Below are 18,897 nucleotides of genomic sequence, written 5' to 3' on the forward strand. Positions count from 1 at the left end.
AATCACCATGTTAAAACTGTATCATATGTAACTGCAGAGTTATTTTTCGATCAGACAACCACAATATATGTACTCAAAAATTGTTAAGATACCAATAATTGTACCAATAATTAGACATTGTACATGTTAATTAGTGGCTGATATTATCCATAAGCAGTACAGAAACAGGTTGAAATCACTCTCTATTTCAGGGAGAGAGAGAGCGAGAGAGAGAGAGAGAGAGAGAGAGAGAGAGAGAGAGAGAGAGAGAGAGAGAGAGAGAGAGAGAGAGAGAGAGAGAGAGAGAGAGAGAGAGAGAGAGAGGAATAATTGGATATCTGTGGAACGGTTGCTCATTATGCAAATAATACAATTTCCTTTTAGAAAGGACTGGCTTTATTTTGTCAGTTCATGACCTTGTTAAAGCCATGGCGCCGATATATATATATATATATATATATATATATATATATATATATATATATATATATATATATATATATATATATATATATATATATATATATATATATATATATATATATATATATAACGCCGACAAAGTTCATAGGACAGGTGCGTATTATTATGATGTACGTATCATATATTAACGAAATTTGAACCTTGCATTTTAAAGATACAACCTAGTTACCTAAAATCATTAATTATGCAAATTTTTCATTAAAACCAAGTTATATAAAAGATTTTATATCAGTTTTTTTCCATTGGGCCGACAAAAAGTCAATGACCCCCGTGAATAAAGTTTCATAGCACCTGACAGTAAGCTGTAGAGAGAAGAGCTTTGAGACTGGGATATGTCCACCTTTTGTGTGAGTGTGTGTGAATCTGGGGGGGGGGGGGGGGGTGTCGCCTTTCTGTTCATTTTGCTGTCAATTTCGTCTGGTAAAAATGTGAGTTCTAAGCATATTTATTCTAACGAGGTGGATTTTTGACTGATCTGAAGTCAAGTTATGGCATTTTTTCAGGATATGAAAATTATAATAGTACTCGCTTTTGGGTATGGATGTTGATCAGTCTCGACCCTTTTGGGTTATTTCCAGATGTGACCATGGGGGGGGGGGTAGTGTTTGTTTGTTTGTTTGTTTTGTTTTGTTTGTTTGTTTGTTTGTTTGTTGTCGTTTACTCATGTATGTATCTACTCATTTGTCGGTTTATTTTGTTTGTTTTTGTTTGTTTACTTGTTTACTTGTTTGTTTGTGTTTGTAAACAAAACTAACTGAGCCTGAGCTCCCTGTGGTATTTCCAAACAAGGCGACTATATTGTGTGTGCACCCTGGTATTTACTGCTGATATTATCTGTAGGTTTTTGTGTAAACTTCACAATGCCTGTCACTGTTGTAGCAAATGTTGAGACGAAGATGGAAACCAATACTAGTAATCTAACAATATGTATGTAATGATTTTCGTTCTTTATTTTGTCAAATCAGCTGTAAAATTTAACAGATTCTACCAACTTTCACTTGCTGCTAACCATGGATTTTGTTTAAACTTCAACAGATTATACCTTGTGTAGTAGTATGCATACTGTTACTGTTTATATCATTACATGTAACTAAATAAAGGGCCAGACTCTCACCCCTGAGGTTGTTATACGAGACCACCCAGACGACAGTCAGGAGAAACCATTCCAACTACCCTGCGCCGGGAATCACACAGTACATTTCTTCCCGGTCATGAAAAATGATCTTATGAGGCATGTTCTTTGTAATTAAGATGTATCAGTTGCTTGAAAAGTGATGTTGCGAAAGGTTGCGAAAGGTACCCAAATCGTTCAACCTGCAATGTTGGACGTGAAGTATTCCCTGCATGCACTTCTGTAAACGCTACTTCCTGCGCGGGATAGTTGGAATCTTGTTTTCATGTCATTCCTTAATCAAAGTCACATCATAGTGAGGATGATCACCCTAGTATTGACTGAATAGTTATGGTCTCGTACAGATTATTTACTACATCTTGTACATGTATATGTATGTATTGATTTGTCATTAATCTTTTGTATTAAAGCTTATATTTGTTTTGGTTGATTCTATACAAACAATTTGACCCGCATTTCAGCCTGTCAGCCTGCAAAATATCTTAACTTTATGAATAATTGAATACAATAAGTTCTTACAGCTTTCAGAATGAACTTATATCTACCTTAAAATGAGTATTTATAGACTTGAAACATATCACAATAGTCTATGTAGAAGCAGGCATATATTAAAGATCATCTCCTTGCATTTATTAGTGGTCTGTTTGGAGGCAATGCCATATTGGCGGCCAGCTTGAACGTGATCACACTCTTCTACTAATGAATATGGGTTCTACTGATATTAATATATGAATATCCAAAACAATGTTATAGATATCAAAACGAAAGTAGCAGCCAGAGTAAAAATAACATTTAGTTCAGTTTCATTTCTGAATAGCTGTAAAACAGGTGACATTGACTTCCAATTCCAGTGTAATTGCAAAATGGTATTTAGTGACTATGACTTAAATGACGTTTTTGACCCACAAAAACAAAGTGTTTCGATTTGGATTTCCAACTGCTACTAACAGGGACTTCTTTGATTATATTCTATTGACATAATTTAGCTCAAATGATGAGAGGTGCAGATGTTGCAGTCACACACTCATGCTCGTCAACTGGCCAAAAGAATGACTAATAGATATGGTTGTGTTAAAGGAAATGTCCCATCAGACCTATTTCTGCCTGTAGTACACATGCATTGATTACTGCTATCAACTTAAAGCAGCACAATAAAGCAGCACCTAAGTAACTTTGAAAACATTGAAATCTTGTAAAGAAGCTCTACTGCACTTAGGGAGCTTTCAGTATTTACAAGGGGGGAGGGCCGGAGGAAATCACACATGGTCTGTTAAGAAAAACATGACCCTCCCCATTCTCCATTCGTAAAAAGTGACCCTCCCCTTTGCCCCATTTTGTAAAACATGAACCTCCACATAACAATTGCATACTGAACGTTAATCAATATTCCCATTATATGTATACATACAAATTAAATGATTTTGACCCTGTATTAGAAAGCAATATTTGTACATATAAAGTGACAAACAGTAAAAGAAAATGGCTAGTGACCTTTCTCTTATATAATCATACACAATATAGTTAGTATCTAAAACGTGCTTTCCATGTTGTGCATACTCTGTCTGATCTGGTCACTTATAAAAGTTTACTGATATCATCATCATCACCTTCACCTTCAGTATTGCCATTATCAGTGTCACTCACTCACAATCTGACTCACTGTTACTACTTGAGTCAGTACATGTATCACTGTCGGTGTTCTCTATGACATTCAAAACTAAATCACCATCACCATCACCATCACCATCACCATCATCATCATCATCACCATCATATTTTAACAACAACATTCACGGACAGTGTGAGTGATAAAGTGAGATGGTTTTATTAAACAATTCTCTTACAATATATGTATTTTTATTTTTGTATTTTGGCATGTACAGTACTCGTAAAAATAAATGTTGAGTGCTCATCTCACTTAACATCTCAAAATACACAAAACATTTAAATTAATTGAATCTTCAGTTTGGTCACAAAACTACGGATTGTAAAATGTGACCCTCCCCCAAATATTGTAATGCAAAATATGACCCTCCCCCAAGAACAGGTTTGTAAAATATGACCTATCCCCACCCCCGTGTAAATACTGAAGGCTCCCTCACGTAGTTAATTGTCACTTTGGGGATTTCCTGCAAGGGTTTATAAGAACAGATATTAGGAAATGCCACCACCATCACCACTAATGCTGTCAAGACAGAGATTGTGGTAAATGTGATGTCATTTCCTGCAAGGTTTCACATAAATCTGACAGGAAAGCCCCAAAGTGGCAGGACATGTCGAAGTGAGAACTTAGAGTTATTGAATTGTTATATAATGAAGAATGAAAGGATATCTTTGGAAATAGTCACAACATTGATAACTGTACACCAGTTAAAGAGAAAAAAGATACACATACACAGAATTATGCATACTAAAACCAAATATCTGCATTAAATTACAAGCCTGTATTTTCACAACTTAATCACTACATATCTTGAAAAGTGATACTTTGACTCGAGCTTGCCAAAGAACTTCTGTGAATATTTGCAGGCTATCAAGTTTGATGTTTACACAATTAGAAATTTTATGCTTCATCACTAGAATAACAGTAGCTATAAATAAGTGACATTAATACAATAACTGGAATAAAGGAACGTTAACCAATTTAAACAATCTTCATTGTAAAATCTGAATACAGTGAAATAGAAATAATGTATTTATAAAAATGAAATAAAAATACCATAAAGTACCATAGAAACAAAGAGATTAAAATAGTCCTGCTCTATATCTTGTCAGTAACTCTAATCACTTTAAATCTCCTATGGAAATCATGTTTTGTATATAGTTATTTTGTTTGTGATATAAACAATTGGTATTTTTGATGTGATGTACATATATGTGATGATGTGATGTGATGTACATATATATATATGATGTACACACACACACACACACACACACACACATATATATATATATGTCATATCATTTCACTTCAAATGGTTTGAGTGTGAACAAAAAGAGTTATTTTCATAGATAATGCACAGAAATTACACTACAAAATACAAGGAGATTCAATGTGATGAAATTTTCCATTGCTAACAGATAATTAAGCATAAATTAGATGGTAAACATTCAAATTAAACTTAAAACAAAGACAATGTTCCTGTTATGGATGTTGTAATTGAACAATAAATGCAAGTCTGAAAGAACAAAACAAAACTAAATATCTAAACATCATCATCAACCACTTGAAATCTTATTTTACATAGCTTTAATAATATTCCTATGGACGTGGTACTACCACTTTGAGCTATTTGGTGAAACTATTTGGTCAAATGTAAAAGATGAAATACATTTAATAATTGTTTCAATTATTGATTCAAGTGAGCCAAGGCATCAAATATATAATATTTACAGCACAGCAGTATTTGTGTACATTACTCTATAGCAGGAATTGGACTGAAAAAGATGCCTTTATGACAACAAAGCCATATATTCTGTAAAACTTAATTAAACACTTACCAAATACTAGTGGGTTTACATCCTTCAATCAGATTGTCTACAAAATGATCAGTGCAAGAAATATGCACATTGTTGTCATGAATGAATGTATGCATCAAGTTTTATAGAATTTGAAAATTATATACTTTCGATATAGTATTATGATGGAAAAATTGTTAATTATGCAAATATATCATTTATATTATAGTATGTCTACCAAAACCTAATAATTTCTTCTCATTATAATAACAAAGTTGTGTAGCAGGTTTCATTTATTAGAATATATTCAGCAGTCTTTGAAATATCATGACCACACACACACACACACACACACACAGACACAGACAGACAGACAAAAGCATAAGATAACCTTCCCTTATGTAATAGTATTGTGACACAACTGTACAGCTTTTTGTTTATGTTTATCCAGTTGCCTAACCATCCTTCTTATTTTCGCGATATAAACCTGGTCCATCATTTGGCTGTTGCTATGAGCATGCTCTTGTTTCTAGGCATATTTGCATACATTTTTTGAGTGTTTATTCCCTTGTCTATTTATTCCTGTTATCTTTGCAATATACTTCATTATTTGGCTGTTGCTATGGGCGTTGTCTTGTTCCTAGGCATATTTGCATACATTTTTGGAATCTTTATTCACTTGCCTACTCTTCCCAGTTTTCATCTTTGCAATGTAAATCATTTGCCTGTTGCTATGGGTGTGGCCTTGTTGCTAGGGATATTTGATTACCTTTTAAAAATCTTTATGCACTACCTACCCATCCCTGTTGTCATCTTTGCAATATGCATCATTCCATTTTGCTGCTAGGGCCAGTGATTTTGGAATTATAGATTTTTGACCAAAAAGACACATTTTTAGACCTCATTTGAATTTCACTGATGGGATCATCATGTCATGAACAATTCTTAATCTAAACACCCCTAAGAATGTTCCCACCGAATTTCAGACTGATCTGACGAGTACTTTTTGAGTTTATTAATAAGTTTTTTGACCAAAATCACATTTTTTGTCACACAGCACACACCTGTCAGGTGATATTTTGCTTTGAACAAAATTCCCTTATTTTACCAGTAATTTTTTTTTATTTAAGAGCGTATTGATGGCACCTGCCATGATTGACCTTTGACCTTATTGTGGGACATAATATAGGTCACCTTATTTTGTGCTACTTTGGCAAGTTTCATCTCAATTGTTCTAAAAATAAGTAGAATAATGAAAACTTAACATGTCACACTCATTCATTGTAAAGAGTGAAAACTTTCAACTTAGACATGATTGTTTTCTGTTATTCGATTAAGAAATAATTTTTTCTTCAATTATCAGTAAACAATTTTGTATTTTCCATAAGGCGTCGTGTTCAGATTTGATTTTTTTGTTTAGAAATTGTGATATATATTAACGATTGTATGTTCATTACCTTTTATAAAATGTAATCTATTCATTTGTTACCTCAATGAACCATTGCTCAAATATGCCTGAATGAAGACAATTAACAGAAGACTAGTTTTGTTTCATTTCGGTTGATTGTGTTGTGCACAGAACAATGCGCAATGGCAAAATCTGTGGATGTCATAAGGGATGATCGCACAATGTCACACACGCTCAATAAGTGAACCTCGTTCGTTTAGGGGAAGGGGTCTGACACCAATGTGATAGCTGAACTTCATTTTGCACTTCTAACAAAATTTCAAAAACAACTTCTGTATTTACTACTGAGATGTTGATCAGTTGATTACAATTTACTTTTAATGTGAAATGCAGTTTTGGGTTTCCGGTAGTATTTTGATGTGTGTAATACCATTATCTCTGATCAGTAAACAGGTTCATAGGGTTGGAACTTCATGTTTACCATTATGTTTTTCCATTGCACTGATCGTATAGTGGTGTGACTGCTACACTTTGCATTATGATTTATATCATATATAAACGTTTGATGTCACACTTTTGAAAGTTTGCTTAGGGGGAGGGGGTTTTGGCACCTGACATTTGTTGAAGGTTTGGTTGAAGTTTGCCTATGTATGTTTAAGATACAGGTGAATACACACAGATGGATAGACATATGGACAGATGGAGTAGCCCCCTCGACTTTGTCCACTGGACTAATTACCTTTTGATTAATGCATTTCAAATTCCCTACAACAGCTTCCGTTTAAAAATTGATAGTGACTGTTTTTGCACCCCTCACACCCTAGTAAACACAGATTTTACAGTAATTAGTTTTATGATAAAGCCATTTTGTCATGTTTCATGTTTGAAACATTTTTTCTGTTTTAGTCATTTGCGTCTGCGAGAGGGACATCAGAAAGAATCATTTCTCTCTGTGTAAGTATAAGTTGAACCATATAGATATTGGTATTCAATGCCATTACTCCCTTGTCTGGCATTCTGAATCGTGTTCGGCATAGTGGACAGTATACATTACCCTGTCTAACGTAGTTCTCAAGGCATTCTCCACAAAAGCTATGGTTACATCGAGGAAGAACCCTAGGATCTTTGTAGAGGTTGTCACACAAGGCACAATGTAAATATGGCTGAATAGCCACTAACCAACTACGTAAACTCTTATCAATGTGACTATTATGAGTGAGGTCAAGATGGAAACCCTCTCCCTTGTCCCTGGCCCACCTCTTTAGGATATCTGCCCCAGTAGATGTTATGTTATTAAAGCTAAAGTTAAGATGAGAAAGGCAATGCATGTTTCTCACACCATACCTAATACACTGTGCTCCTGGCTCTCCTATGTTATTATGACTTAGGTCAATATGGTTCAATCTAAGCATACTCTCAATCCCAAGGCCCAAGCTCTTTGCATCATCGTCTCCCATGTTGCAGTCACTAAGTTTAAGTGTCTTTAAGTTCTTTAGTACTGTTAAATCCCTATATATCTTATAGCTATCTGCTATTGATGAACTGCCTGGAGGGATTACAAAGCTGATGACAGAAAGAAGCCCCTTGAAAAGAATCGTCAACTCACTAAGGGTAAGGTTATCCTCCTGTAAGTTTGGGATGTCACTGACTTCTTTAATATTACCTTTGATATAATGGATAATATGGTAGAGGCCTGATACATTATGACTTACATTAACTTTACACAAGATGTCTGAATTAGTGATTTCATCCATTAAGGTTTGCACTCCTCTCGCACCAAAATCATTGCTACTCAAGTTAATGTTTTCGATGTTGCGGAATTCTGAAATCAGCTTACCAACTTCAGTGACATCTTCAATCTTATTAAAACTGAAGTCTATGTGACTGACTGATAATGGTATGTTTCTCAGTATAGAGATAACATCTTGGTGTGCTAGGTTACAATGTCTCACATCTAAGACTTTCAGACCAGCTACCTTATGGAGACTCTTGGTTAGATTAGACACTGCAACTTTATCTGTTGTGCTGTTTCTTAAAGTAATCTTCTCTAAATTCCTCAGCATCCCTAAATCGCGACATATATAAGAACAAGTTTCTCCTGATAAACCTGACATGGTACACTGAGTGACTCTGTGAAGATCATCAAAGATACCCAAGTGGTTTACATTACTTAACATCACATTCTCTGTGCTCAGGTCAGAGATGTTAGGCAATTCAGGGCCCTGGTCTTTTTTTTGAGCTAACTTAGCACTAACACCTGATAAATTCTTACCAATGTATTTTGCACTCACAATGTCGTGGTCTTGACTATCATTCATCATCTGTACTAGTACTCCTGTGACCTTAAAAGTATTACAACCCAAGTGTACATACTCAAGTTCATCTAATTTCGATAATTTCCATTCAATTGCGATATTACCACTTGTTATTTCATTAGTACCGAGGTCTAAATGTTTAACATGAGGCAATGTGTCTGCAGATACATCCTCTAATACTAGATTATTCCTCAATTTGAAATTGACGAGTGAGGGAGGGATATTTTCTAATACTTGCTGTAACCCTTCATCTGTTAACCTGATATGGCTAAACTGTAGTTGCTCTAACTGAACTAAGTATTTAATACCAGCAGCAAGATTCCTACACAGAGACATTACCTGTTCATCACGAGATAAATCCCTAATTTCGAGGTGAGTCATCTCGACATAAACTGGTAAGTTCCTGCAGAACTCCTCAAAGTGTGTACCACAGATACTTTTGGCATTAGCGACAACATCAACGGTATAGATACGCCTGTGTATTCTGACAGTGTTATCATGTGATCCATCTACTGTGTCAACACATTCATCCTCAAAGAAGTATAAAAGTGGAACAATACTTACAAACCTTGCAGCTACAGAAAACTCAACAGAATTTTGAATTACTAAACTGATCTCAATATCTCGTTGTCTAATCTTAGATTTAAATTCTGCTGAGAGATCAGGGCTTTCCTTATCAGACCATAAAGTTATCTTTCTTATAACAGAAGCATGCTTAACTAAAACAATCAAAGCATGCAGACATTGGCTAGAGATGGCTTTAACACTTGACAAATCAAGGTCATGTTTATCAAGAAAACAGTTGATATACCCTGTAAAGAGTGTGGGATGTTGACATTCGAACAAACAATGCCCTAAACTTTCCAGAGCATGGTTCATAGCCAATCCATCACTCTTTATGGCAGTAGCTACTTCTGCAATGATAACGCCAGCTTTGTTTCCAAGCATACCTGAGATGTATGATAGTATTAATGGCAACTTGTTTTCACACACGCTGAATGCTTTTGTTTGTTTTATGTTATGGAATGTATCTGATTTATCATTTATGATTTCACTGCTGAGGTGAAGGGCAATAATGTATGTATATACAAACTGGTTAGAATATTCTAAGCACTGCCCTTCTTTCTTTACTATACCAAAGAAATATGACTCTATGTCAGTTATATTCTTGTCATTTAGCAATGAATAATCATCTTTATCGAATGTGTTTTCATACACATGCATTCCAATCAAACGAAATCTCTCTTGTGCAACTTGCCATGCATTCTCTACATCAAGTTGATTTTCTTTACAATACATATTTACATGGTACTTTATGGCATATTCAGTTGCTGTTGTTAAAGTTGGAGGTAAAGTAGAACTATTCTCATACCAGTATGACACAAGAGCAGGAAAGAAAAACTCTTCCTGTCTAATTGCGTCTACCACTGGGTCAAATCTTGACTGGTCGATCAGATACTTTACTTGGGGATAGTTGTGTACAGTACGCATTACATATCTCTCCCATTTATCATGGTCTGTGGAATTACATTTTCTTGCCCTTTCTGTATCTGAACAGCATGATATCTCTGTGTACAAAACAAAATCAACAGATTTTAGAGGTATGATATGGGAAATCCTGTAAAGTACATTCTGAGCTAATGTGGAGCCACTTTTTGTTACGCTTTTTTGTTCTAACTTGCTTGTTTGTGAAAGCAATTTTTGTATCTTTTGTTTCCAAAATGAGATCTTTACAAATTAATGTTGTAGCCAAATGTATAGTTTGGGCAAGTAATGTGTGTATATTTTGCTGTGTTTGATTGGTGGAGTATCATTAAATTTTGGGTACCAAACACACTGATGAGGATCTTTGAAAAAATACACCCAGTCTGTATTTGCCTGTTCTTATGGATGTGAATGCTTATGCAATTGGCTACCCACAAGTGCTGTTACTGTAACAGTTGTAACAGACACAGTCATTGGCTGCAGCTATAAGCATGTTCTTTGCTGCTGTGCATATTTGTGTTTATTCTAGTGGATACTTGTGTTTATTCTCGTGTGTCACTTGACTACATGCAACTAATTGGTCTATGATTTAATAAACTTTCATGGATTGCAGGCTATTTATATTATGTAAATTCACAATATTTCTCCAGGACCTCTTTTTCTTAATGGTAAAGACTTAATTTCAACTTTAGATTGATGATTTCTGCAAACCTTACCATGCATTATTTCTCTGATAACATCAAATGCTTTCTTGTCTAACACAAGGTCCAATCTGGCGGTACAACTAGCTTCCTCTGCCAGGGCTTTAATCTTGGGTGATATTAGAATGCCAGTAAGAGATTCTCCAACTTCACCAGCTTCATATTTCTGCCAAAAATAATTCATGTCTTCCTCTGTAAGAAAGCTCAGAATGAAACATAGGGACCCAAGCTTTGTTGTTTCGAGTACAGCACTGTAGGCCTTAAAGTTATCCTGCAATCGTTGAATTATAGTTTGGTCTTTTCCATCCAAGATAAGCCTGGCTATTAGTTCATAGTGTTCTTCCGCTTTCTTTTTCAACTTTTCCCTGGCTTCCATTTCCATTTTCTGTTTCTCTAGCTCCAACTTGTCTTTCTCTAGCTTCAATTTTCTTTCATCCAGTATAAGTTCGACATCAAGTGCCACAGCTATATGTTTGGTAGACAAAAAAGAGAATGTTTTTTTACATTTGTATTGGAAAAAAATGCAATTTATTGGAGCTGTTTAAGCTATAGATTTACATGTGCATCTGCAACTAGGTACAGCCATATACACTAACTTGATAAACCCAATTTTATTTCAGAGTAAAAATTGATCGGAATTTGGCAACACTTTATTTGCGGATTCAAAATGACCAAATTGACCATGATTCGCCCATTTAAAGGGGAATGACACACCATGAAAAAACTTCACAAGGTATCTCATAAACTTTTGATACTGGAGAGTCATTTCATGATTTCAAATTACATAACTTTCACTTGGTTGCCAAGGAATACCAAACTGAAACTTTTTTTCATCTCATAGTTTTTCAGTTATATACCAGCATGTCATGGGTCTTAGCAGACATGAATATCAATTAGATGTATACTAAATTTGGATGATGCCCTTTTTGATAAATAGCCATGAATATTCAGTGTGCATCTAATGTATTTTCTGGCGTGGCATTCCCCTTTAAAAAGTTGAATATACCAACGTAATGTTCTACTCAGTAGATTTGAACAGAAGTTGCAGGTCATAGCATTCTTGCGAATGGGGTTGGGGATTGAGAGTAACTATTGGTTTGCTAATGGCAACAATTCCAACAAGGCAAAAGTCTTTAATATGTCACAAGATACCTACATTCACAGCATGATTATTTTGTAGAAACAACACTCGACCAACGCATCACTGACATATGTTATATTCAAAATTAAACTGGATGTCGAGCGATGTAATGAATTGCCAATCATTATGAACTACAAAATAAGCTCCGCCCACACTCTTCACGATACTCTAGCTAAAAATGTTAGTACATGTACTTTCAGAATAGATATACATGTACATGCATGATCTGCTGCACCATGTCTGCAACATTGTATGCTGTTGTTGCCTAAGGCACAGTGACAGATTTTGTGTAAACATTCTAAGGCTTAGAAAATTCTAAGGCTTTGAAATCACCTTAATTTCATTTCCCAACAGTTAGCACTTTCGACATAGGCAGCTTTGTGTTCTGCAGGCGATTGTTGGTATGGATACGGTTGGTCATGATGGTTTCAGACATTGATTTATTTTCAAATACATATACTAATATTCTCATTTGGATGCATGTGAACTGTAGTGTACATATCACTATTTCAGCACAGTTAATGATTGTGGATATCACATAACCTTGTGGTTTGAGTATGCACTTACTTAGATGCTTTCTGCCATATCCTGTCTGAAAGGTGGCATCAGATAAGGACTCAACATTCGAGGTATATATTGGCGAACCTACATGGATCGCATTAGGAAGAAAGGGGGAAGAAGTCAAAAAACATGCAAATGTGTGATATGTGAGAAATTTTAATGAACATAATCAAATCTAGTCATATCAGCTAGCAGGTATGATGTTACAGAATTCTAACAAACAAATTATAACATCTACTAGAAATTAATACTGAAGAATTTAATAGTATTTGAGGGGTACTACATGATTTTAACCTATCTACAGAAAATCTGCAGCATTACTATAGGTATATGAATGGACTTCTAAAAGTATTCCTTACTTGGGGATTTAAATAGTTTTCTTATATTAATATTGATATTATTCTATACTAAAAGGTATCAAAAGCACTGAAGGCTTACTGAAGGGTACATTTTTAGGTTTACTAAAAAGATTCTTACAGCAATAATTAAGGATCTAAATTATTAAGCTAGACAAAATAACAAGCGACTTATCGGTCAGAATAGCCCTGCTGGTTTTTTTTTCTGTTTTTTTTTTGTAACATATGTAGTTCTGCTGTTCAGCTCTTCCACTATGCAGTTTTATCTTAGCAAAGTAATGAAAGGGTTAGTGGTTTCATATGATGACTCACACATACTATATAGAACACATTTCACACAGAAAGTTGGTAAAATATTGTTACAGTACTCTATTTATATTAGAGTCACCATTTTACAAAAAATTGTATTTTTACCCCTAATTTGTATATTAATGACCCAGGCAAGTTGTCTTGAACAAATATATATCTGCTCATCCCAAGACACAAACACAACAAATTTCAATTCAATTGGCCCAGTAGTTTTGGAAAAGAAAATTTTGAAGCATTTGTACCAAAAATTCTATTTCTAGACCTAATTTGCGTAACACTGACCCATTTAAGTTGTCTTGAACAAATTTATATCTGCTCATCAAATGACACCTACACAAGAAATGTTAACTCAATTGGCCCAGTAGTTTTGGAGAAGATTTTAAAGCATTTTACCAAAAAATTATATATTTTATACCTAACTTCAGTGTTACCTCTGGCTAATTCAGCTGCCAGCCTTTCTGGCTAATCATACATTCAATAAAATGATTAGCCAGAACTAGCCAGTCAAGTCTACATAATAAGGACCAATCATTCATTAATGGTTAGCAACAGTGATTTTTAAGGCTGGGGAACATAGGTAAATTGATGGGAACTATGGTAACAAGATTTAGTGTCCTAAAGGGTCGCATCCTAATACAACCAAGTTTTACTGAGGTCATTTTACGCAAATTTCACCTTTCTCGAAAGGTGTAGCTTTAAGTTAAATCAACAATTTGAAAATGTAACAGACAACTTGCATTTCGGAACCTGAACTCTAGAAGCTGGCTCAGATCAACGGATTATTTATGGGTGTAAACACATACAGCACAACGGTCTTGTGTTGTTCACCGACACTACTTAGGTGACGCCAAATAAAATGTCACTGAAATTAACAAAATGGTACATTCTAATTCTAATTGAAACGAAAATGATCTATTTTCGTACCCATCGAACTTCCAGAGATCGGATGAGAAATGGCTTTACTAGAAGACAACACATGACACAATGTAATGACATGTGGTATCAATGTGGGCGAGTCCACTGTTCATGGATGGGTGGGCTGAGTCCTAAAAGTACTAGTCTTGGAAAGGTCCATTTTTTTCGTGTACATGTACTCCAAGATCTATAGCTTTCAAAGTCGCTGTCTATGATGTCTAATTTCAGGAAAAAAATACGGAAGTCAGATTTTCCATGGCTACGTTAGTATTGAACGCTCAGTTCCCCCTCTTTCCATTCCATTTGGTTTAATCGTTCAGACTAGGATGTGTTGTCACAGTGCAATCTTTGACCTTTTAAAATCTTTGCCAAGTTGTCGTAGCAGGAAATGTCGGAGGATAACTATCCCCCATGAAAACTACATACTCGCTTTATTTCATTTTCCTTTGATTAGGTTCATTACCATCCACACAGTGACACAAATTCTTTCAAAAATAGACCTGTGCTCACTGAAGCCCTACCATGGTGCTGTATCATTGCCGACTATTTTTGTTTTTGTAAAAAAATCTGAACATGCTGAAGAGAACTATTTCATGCTAGATATGTCTTACGGTGTGAGTTTTTTGACATTGGAGTGTGCCGTGTTGAATTTACTGTGTTGTGTCCATATGAACCTGTGCAGCAATTTTCTACGTACACACAACAATGGTAACAGAAATTGCAACATTAGGAGCATCTTTTTATGTTGATTGCGACAAGGGTGTACATGTTATGTGTCAAAATAAAAACAATCGACTCTCAGTACTGGGAAGCAAAATATAAAATTGGACTACCGCGTTGTTCCCCCCCCCCCCCCAAAAAAAAAAAAAAAAAAAATTATTACCATCATACTGTAAAGGTATGCATTTTCAAGATATAGCCTATTTACAAGCTTATATCTGCTCATCAAAACACACCCACACACAAAATTTCAACTCAATTGGCCCAGGAGTTTTGGAGATGTTGGAAACATTCTTACCAAAAATTATATGTTTAGACCTAATTTGCATAAACATGACCCAATCAACTTATCTTGAACAAACTTATATCTGCTCATCAAATGACACCTACACACCAGATTTCAGGACAATTGAGAATGCAGTTTTAGAGGAGAAGATGAAAGTATAAAAGTTGACGGATGGATGCCAACGGAGAATCAACGCTCAGCTGCCGCTGACAGCAGAGCTAAAAAAGCTGTTCAATGGCCCATCACATTGGGTAGGTAGGTTGATTTTTGATTATTTTTTTTTTTACAATGATTGGACAAGGATGTAAAAATGAGCCATATATAATGATGGTAAACATTTCAAGTTGAGTTTACATTGTACTTATTCAGTCATTTTGATTTTATCCCTTTTACTATTTGTCTGTTTGGCAAGCAATTTCTTCACCATCTGAAATGTTACTAAGACAATTTACAAATTTTGTAGCTCCTCTTAACAAATGGATGTGGATTTCCCATGCATAAGGAGATATCTCATAATGAGCTCAAACCTAGATATGGAGGAACTTTGCCAGTCACCAGATTTAAAGTGAATGCCTTTTGTAAGGGCAAAGTCTTTAGATTTTTTTCCTACACACAATAGTTGTTGGAATGCAACAAGGCATATTAGTATGTACCAATTTATATTGAATTTGAAGTATGTATTTGTATCTCCTGTAAGAACAAGAGGTAAATTATGTAATGGGGTGACAGAAATTGTGTGTTTGTGTGTGTGTGTGTGTGTCTGTCTGTCTGTCTGTATACAAAAAATCTCAACAACTACTCAATTGCAGTGACGTTGTGACCTACAGTTGTCACCTCCCTTTCATATGAAAAAGTACTTTTGTGGCAAATAAGCCGCACGCTTGCGGCATATAAGCCGCATACAAATTTGTGCATCAGAACATTGTGGCGACTATTCGCCAATCATCGCCATTACTGGCACACTTCTGGCAACAACTAGGCTATTTCATGGTATGCTTGCCACAAAATAAAGTAAACACACATTTGTGGCATGTATGCCACAAAGAGATGTTGTAATGAACTATTGAGGATATGTGCAGCCTTAAGTCTTGACAAGAAAAAAGTTTTTGGCATTATTCATGTTACATATGTATGTGTGTTATGTACATTGTGCATGTATGTTACGTACGCTACATATGTATGTTACGTACGTTTATGTACGTGTGTATGCTACGTATGTTGTGTATGTTATGTACGTATGTGTGATTGGAAAAATAAAATATGTTCTATTTGTACAACTATTTTGTCAAACTTAACTTTTATATAAAAAATAAAAATTGTGTCCGAGAGAATCAGAAAAATTACCGTACTTTCGATAATGTTCGGTATAACCCTAACTTTACGTGGGCATTTTGTATGTACATTACATGATTACAGTTAGCTGGATAATAGGGCTACTCATAAAACCTAATAGCATACTTTTGAAATTCTGACAATGTAGCATCTTAAAGTGGCCATATGGATGAGGATTGGGTATTTATGTTGGATCTTTGATTTAAAAAACATTTTTATCATGGCTTCGTACATGTAAAATCAATGTGAAAAAACATAGACTTAGTCTGTGTTTGTAGCTCAATTCAGTGCAATAAGCTCAAAAATGTGTAAAAAGTTTGTTATTGTACGTACAATAACAAAGAGTTTACATATTTATCAATCTCCTGCAATATATTGAGTTACAACCACGTATTTGGGATATGTTGTTTCATATTGATTTTTCAAGTAGGAAGCTGTGATAACATTGTCTTATAAATTAAAAATCCGAAATAAATACCCAATCCTCATCCATATGGCCACTTAAAGAAATTTAGCAAAAATAGCGCAAATGACATTGGAGCACAACTGTACAGTTTTTAAAAAAATGCTAAGTTGAAGTTATCCACATGCTGGTCCATGCTAACTATAGGTGTTCATTTTCTGAATGACTATGCAGTTGCCTATCCAACCATGTTGCTATCTTTGAAATATATGCGATCATTTGGCTGTTGCTATGGGCGCATGGGCATATTGCTAGACATTCTTGCATACATTTTTGAATGTTTATATTCACTTGTGTATGAATTCCTGATATTGTCTTTCAAATATACGTTATCATTTGGCTGTTGCTATGGGTGTGGTCTTGTTGCACATTTGCATACATTTAAAAAAATATTATTAATTTGTCTGTTAATCCTCGTTATCTTTGCAATACATGTGATCATTGGTTGTTACTATGTTTGTGGTCTTGTTGCTAGGCAAATGTACATACATTTTTTGAATGTTTATTCAATTGTCTATAAATTACCGTGGTTATCTTTTTGAAATACACCACCGTTTGGCTGTTGCTATGGATGTGGTCATAATTGCTAAGGATATTTGCATACATTGTTTACTCACTTGCCTACCAGATGATGTTGTTATTTGACCAAAATACACTGCCATTTGTTTGTTGCTAAGGACATGGTCATGGTTGCTATGGCTAATTATCAAATATTATGAAGAAAATCTGCAGAATAACACTTCTAGAAACAAGTTTCGGTCTCCTTCACCAAATACTTTTTGGGATAAATTTTTGACCAAACTTCAAATTGCTATACCTAATTTGCATATTACTGATGAGGTCAATATACGCTTAATATTTCATCATCTATACACCCGCAAATGCATCCCTGTTAAATTTCAGGCAAATTTGCCAAGTAGCTTTGGATTTTACCCCTAATTTGCATATTACTGATGGAATCATCATGTCATAGGCAAATCTTAATTTACTCACCCCTAAGAATGTTCCAACCAAATTTCATGACAGTAGTTTTGAAGTTTCTGAGTGTACGTTTTTTGACCAAAAGTCACATTATTTGACCCAAATTGCACATCTCTGATGCGATCATTTTCATTTGAACAGTTTCCCAACTAGACACCCAAAGTAACATGACCACAAAATATCAAAGCAATCGGTCCAGCAGTATTTGACTTTAAGTTGTTTATGTACACACACACACACACACACACACACACACAGACTAACAAACAGACACTTTGCCATGCCTATAGCACTACTGAACCATATCAGTTCAGTTGTGCTAGTGAACCTGTTTTAATCACAGACAGTGTCTATGATTTTTTATTCAGCTGTGCTAAAAACCGGTTTCCAAGCAATGTCAAACAGAGGTTAATCTTGATGCCATTGACACTGACATGTGAAGTAGCCCATAAAAGATTTAATGGTTTCATTTCATCAATAAAACAAGAACCTTTTATGTCTAGGCTCAGTGAAAGCATCTTTTCACACAACAAATCATGTTTTTGGACCCAAAACGCACATCTCTGATGCGATCATTTTCATTTGAACAATTTTCCATCTGCATGCCTTAATGTCCCCACCAAATACCAAGCCGATTGGTCTGGCAGTGTTTGACTTCAAGTCGTTTACACACACACACACACACACACACACACAGACACTTCTTGATGCCTGTAGCACTACTGAAGCTAGTTCAGTTTTGTTTAAAATTACATGGAATACACACACGCTAGTTTATTTACTTGACGTTTGGTTTGTTGTTATATCGCAACATAATGTTGTCTGAAATCCTTGCAATCAGAAAGTTTTTACTGTCTCTAATGTTGCC

This window comes from Glandiceps talaboti, chromosome 7 (genome assembly GCF_964340395.1).
Source record: "Glandiceps talaboti chromosome 7, keGlaTala1.1, whole genome shotgun sequence".
In the NCBI taxonomy this organism is placed as follows: Eukaryota; Metazoa; Hemichordata; class Enteropneusta; family Spengelidae; genus Glandiceps; species Glandiceps talaboti.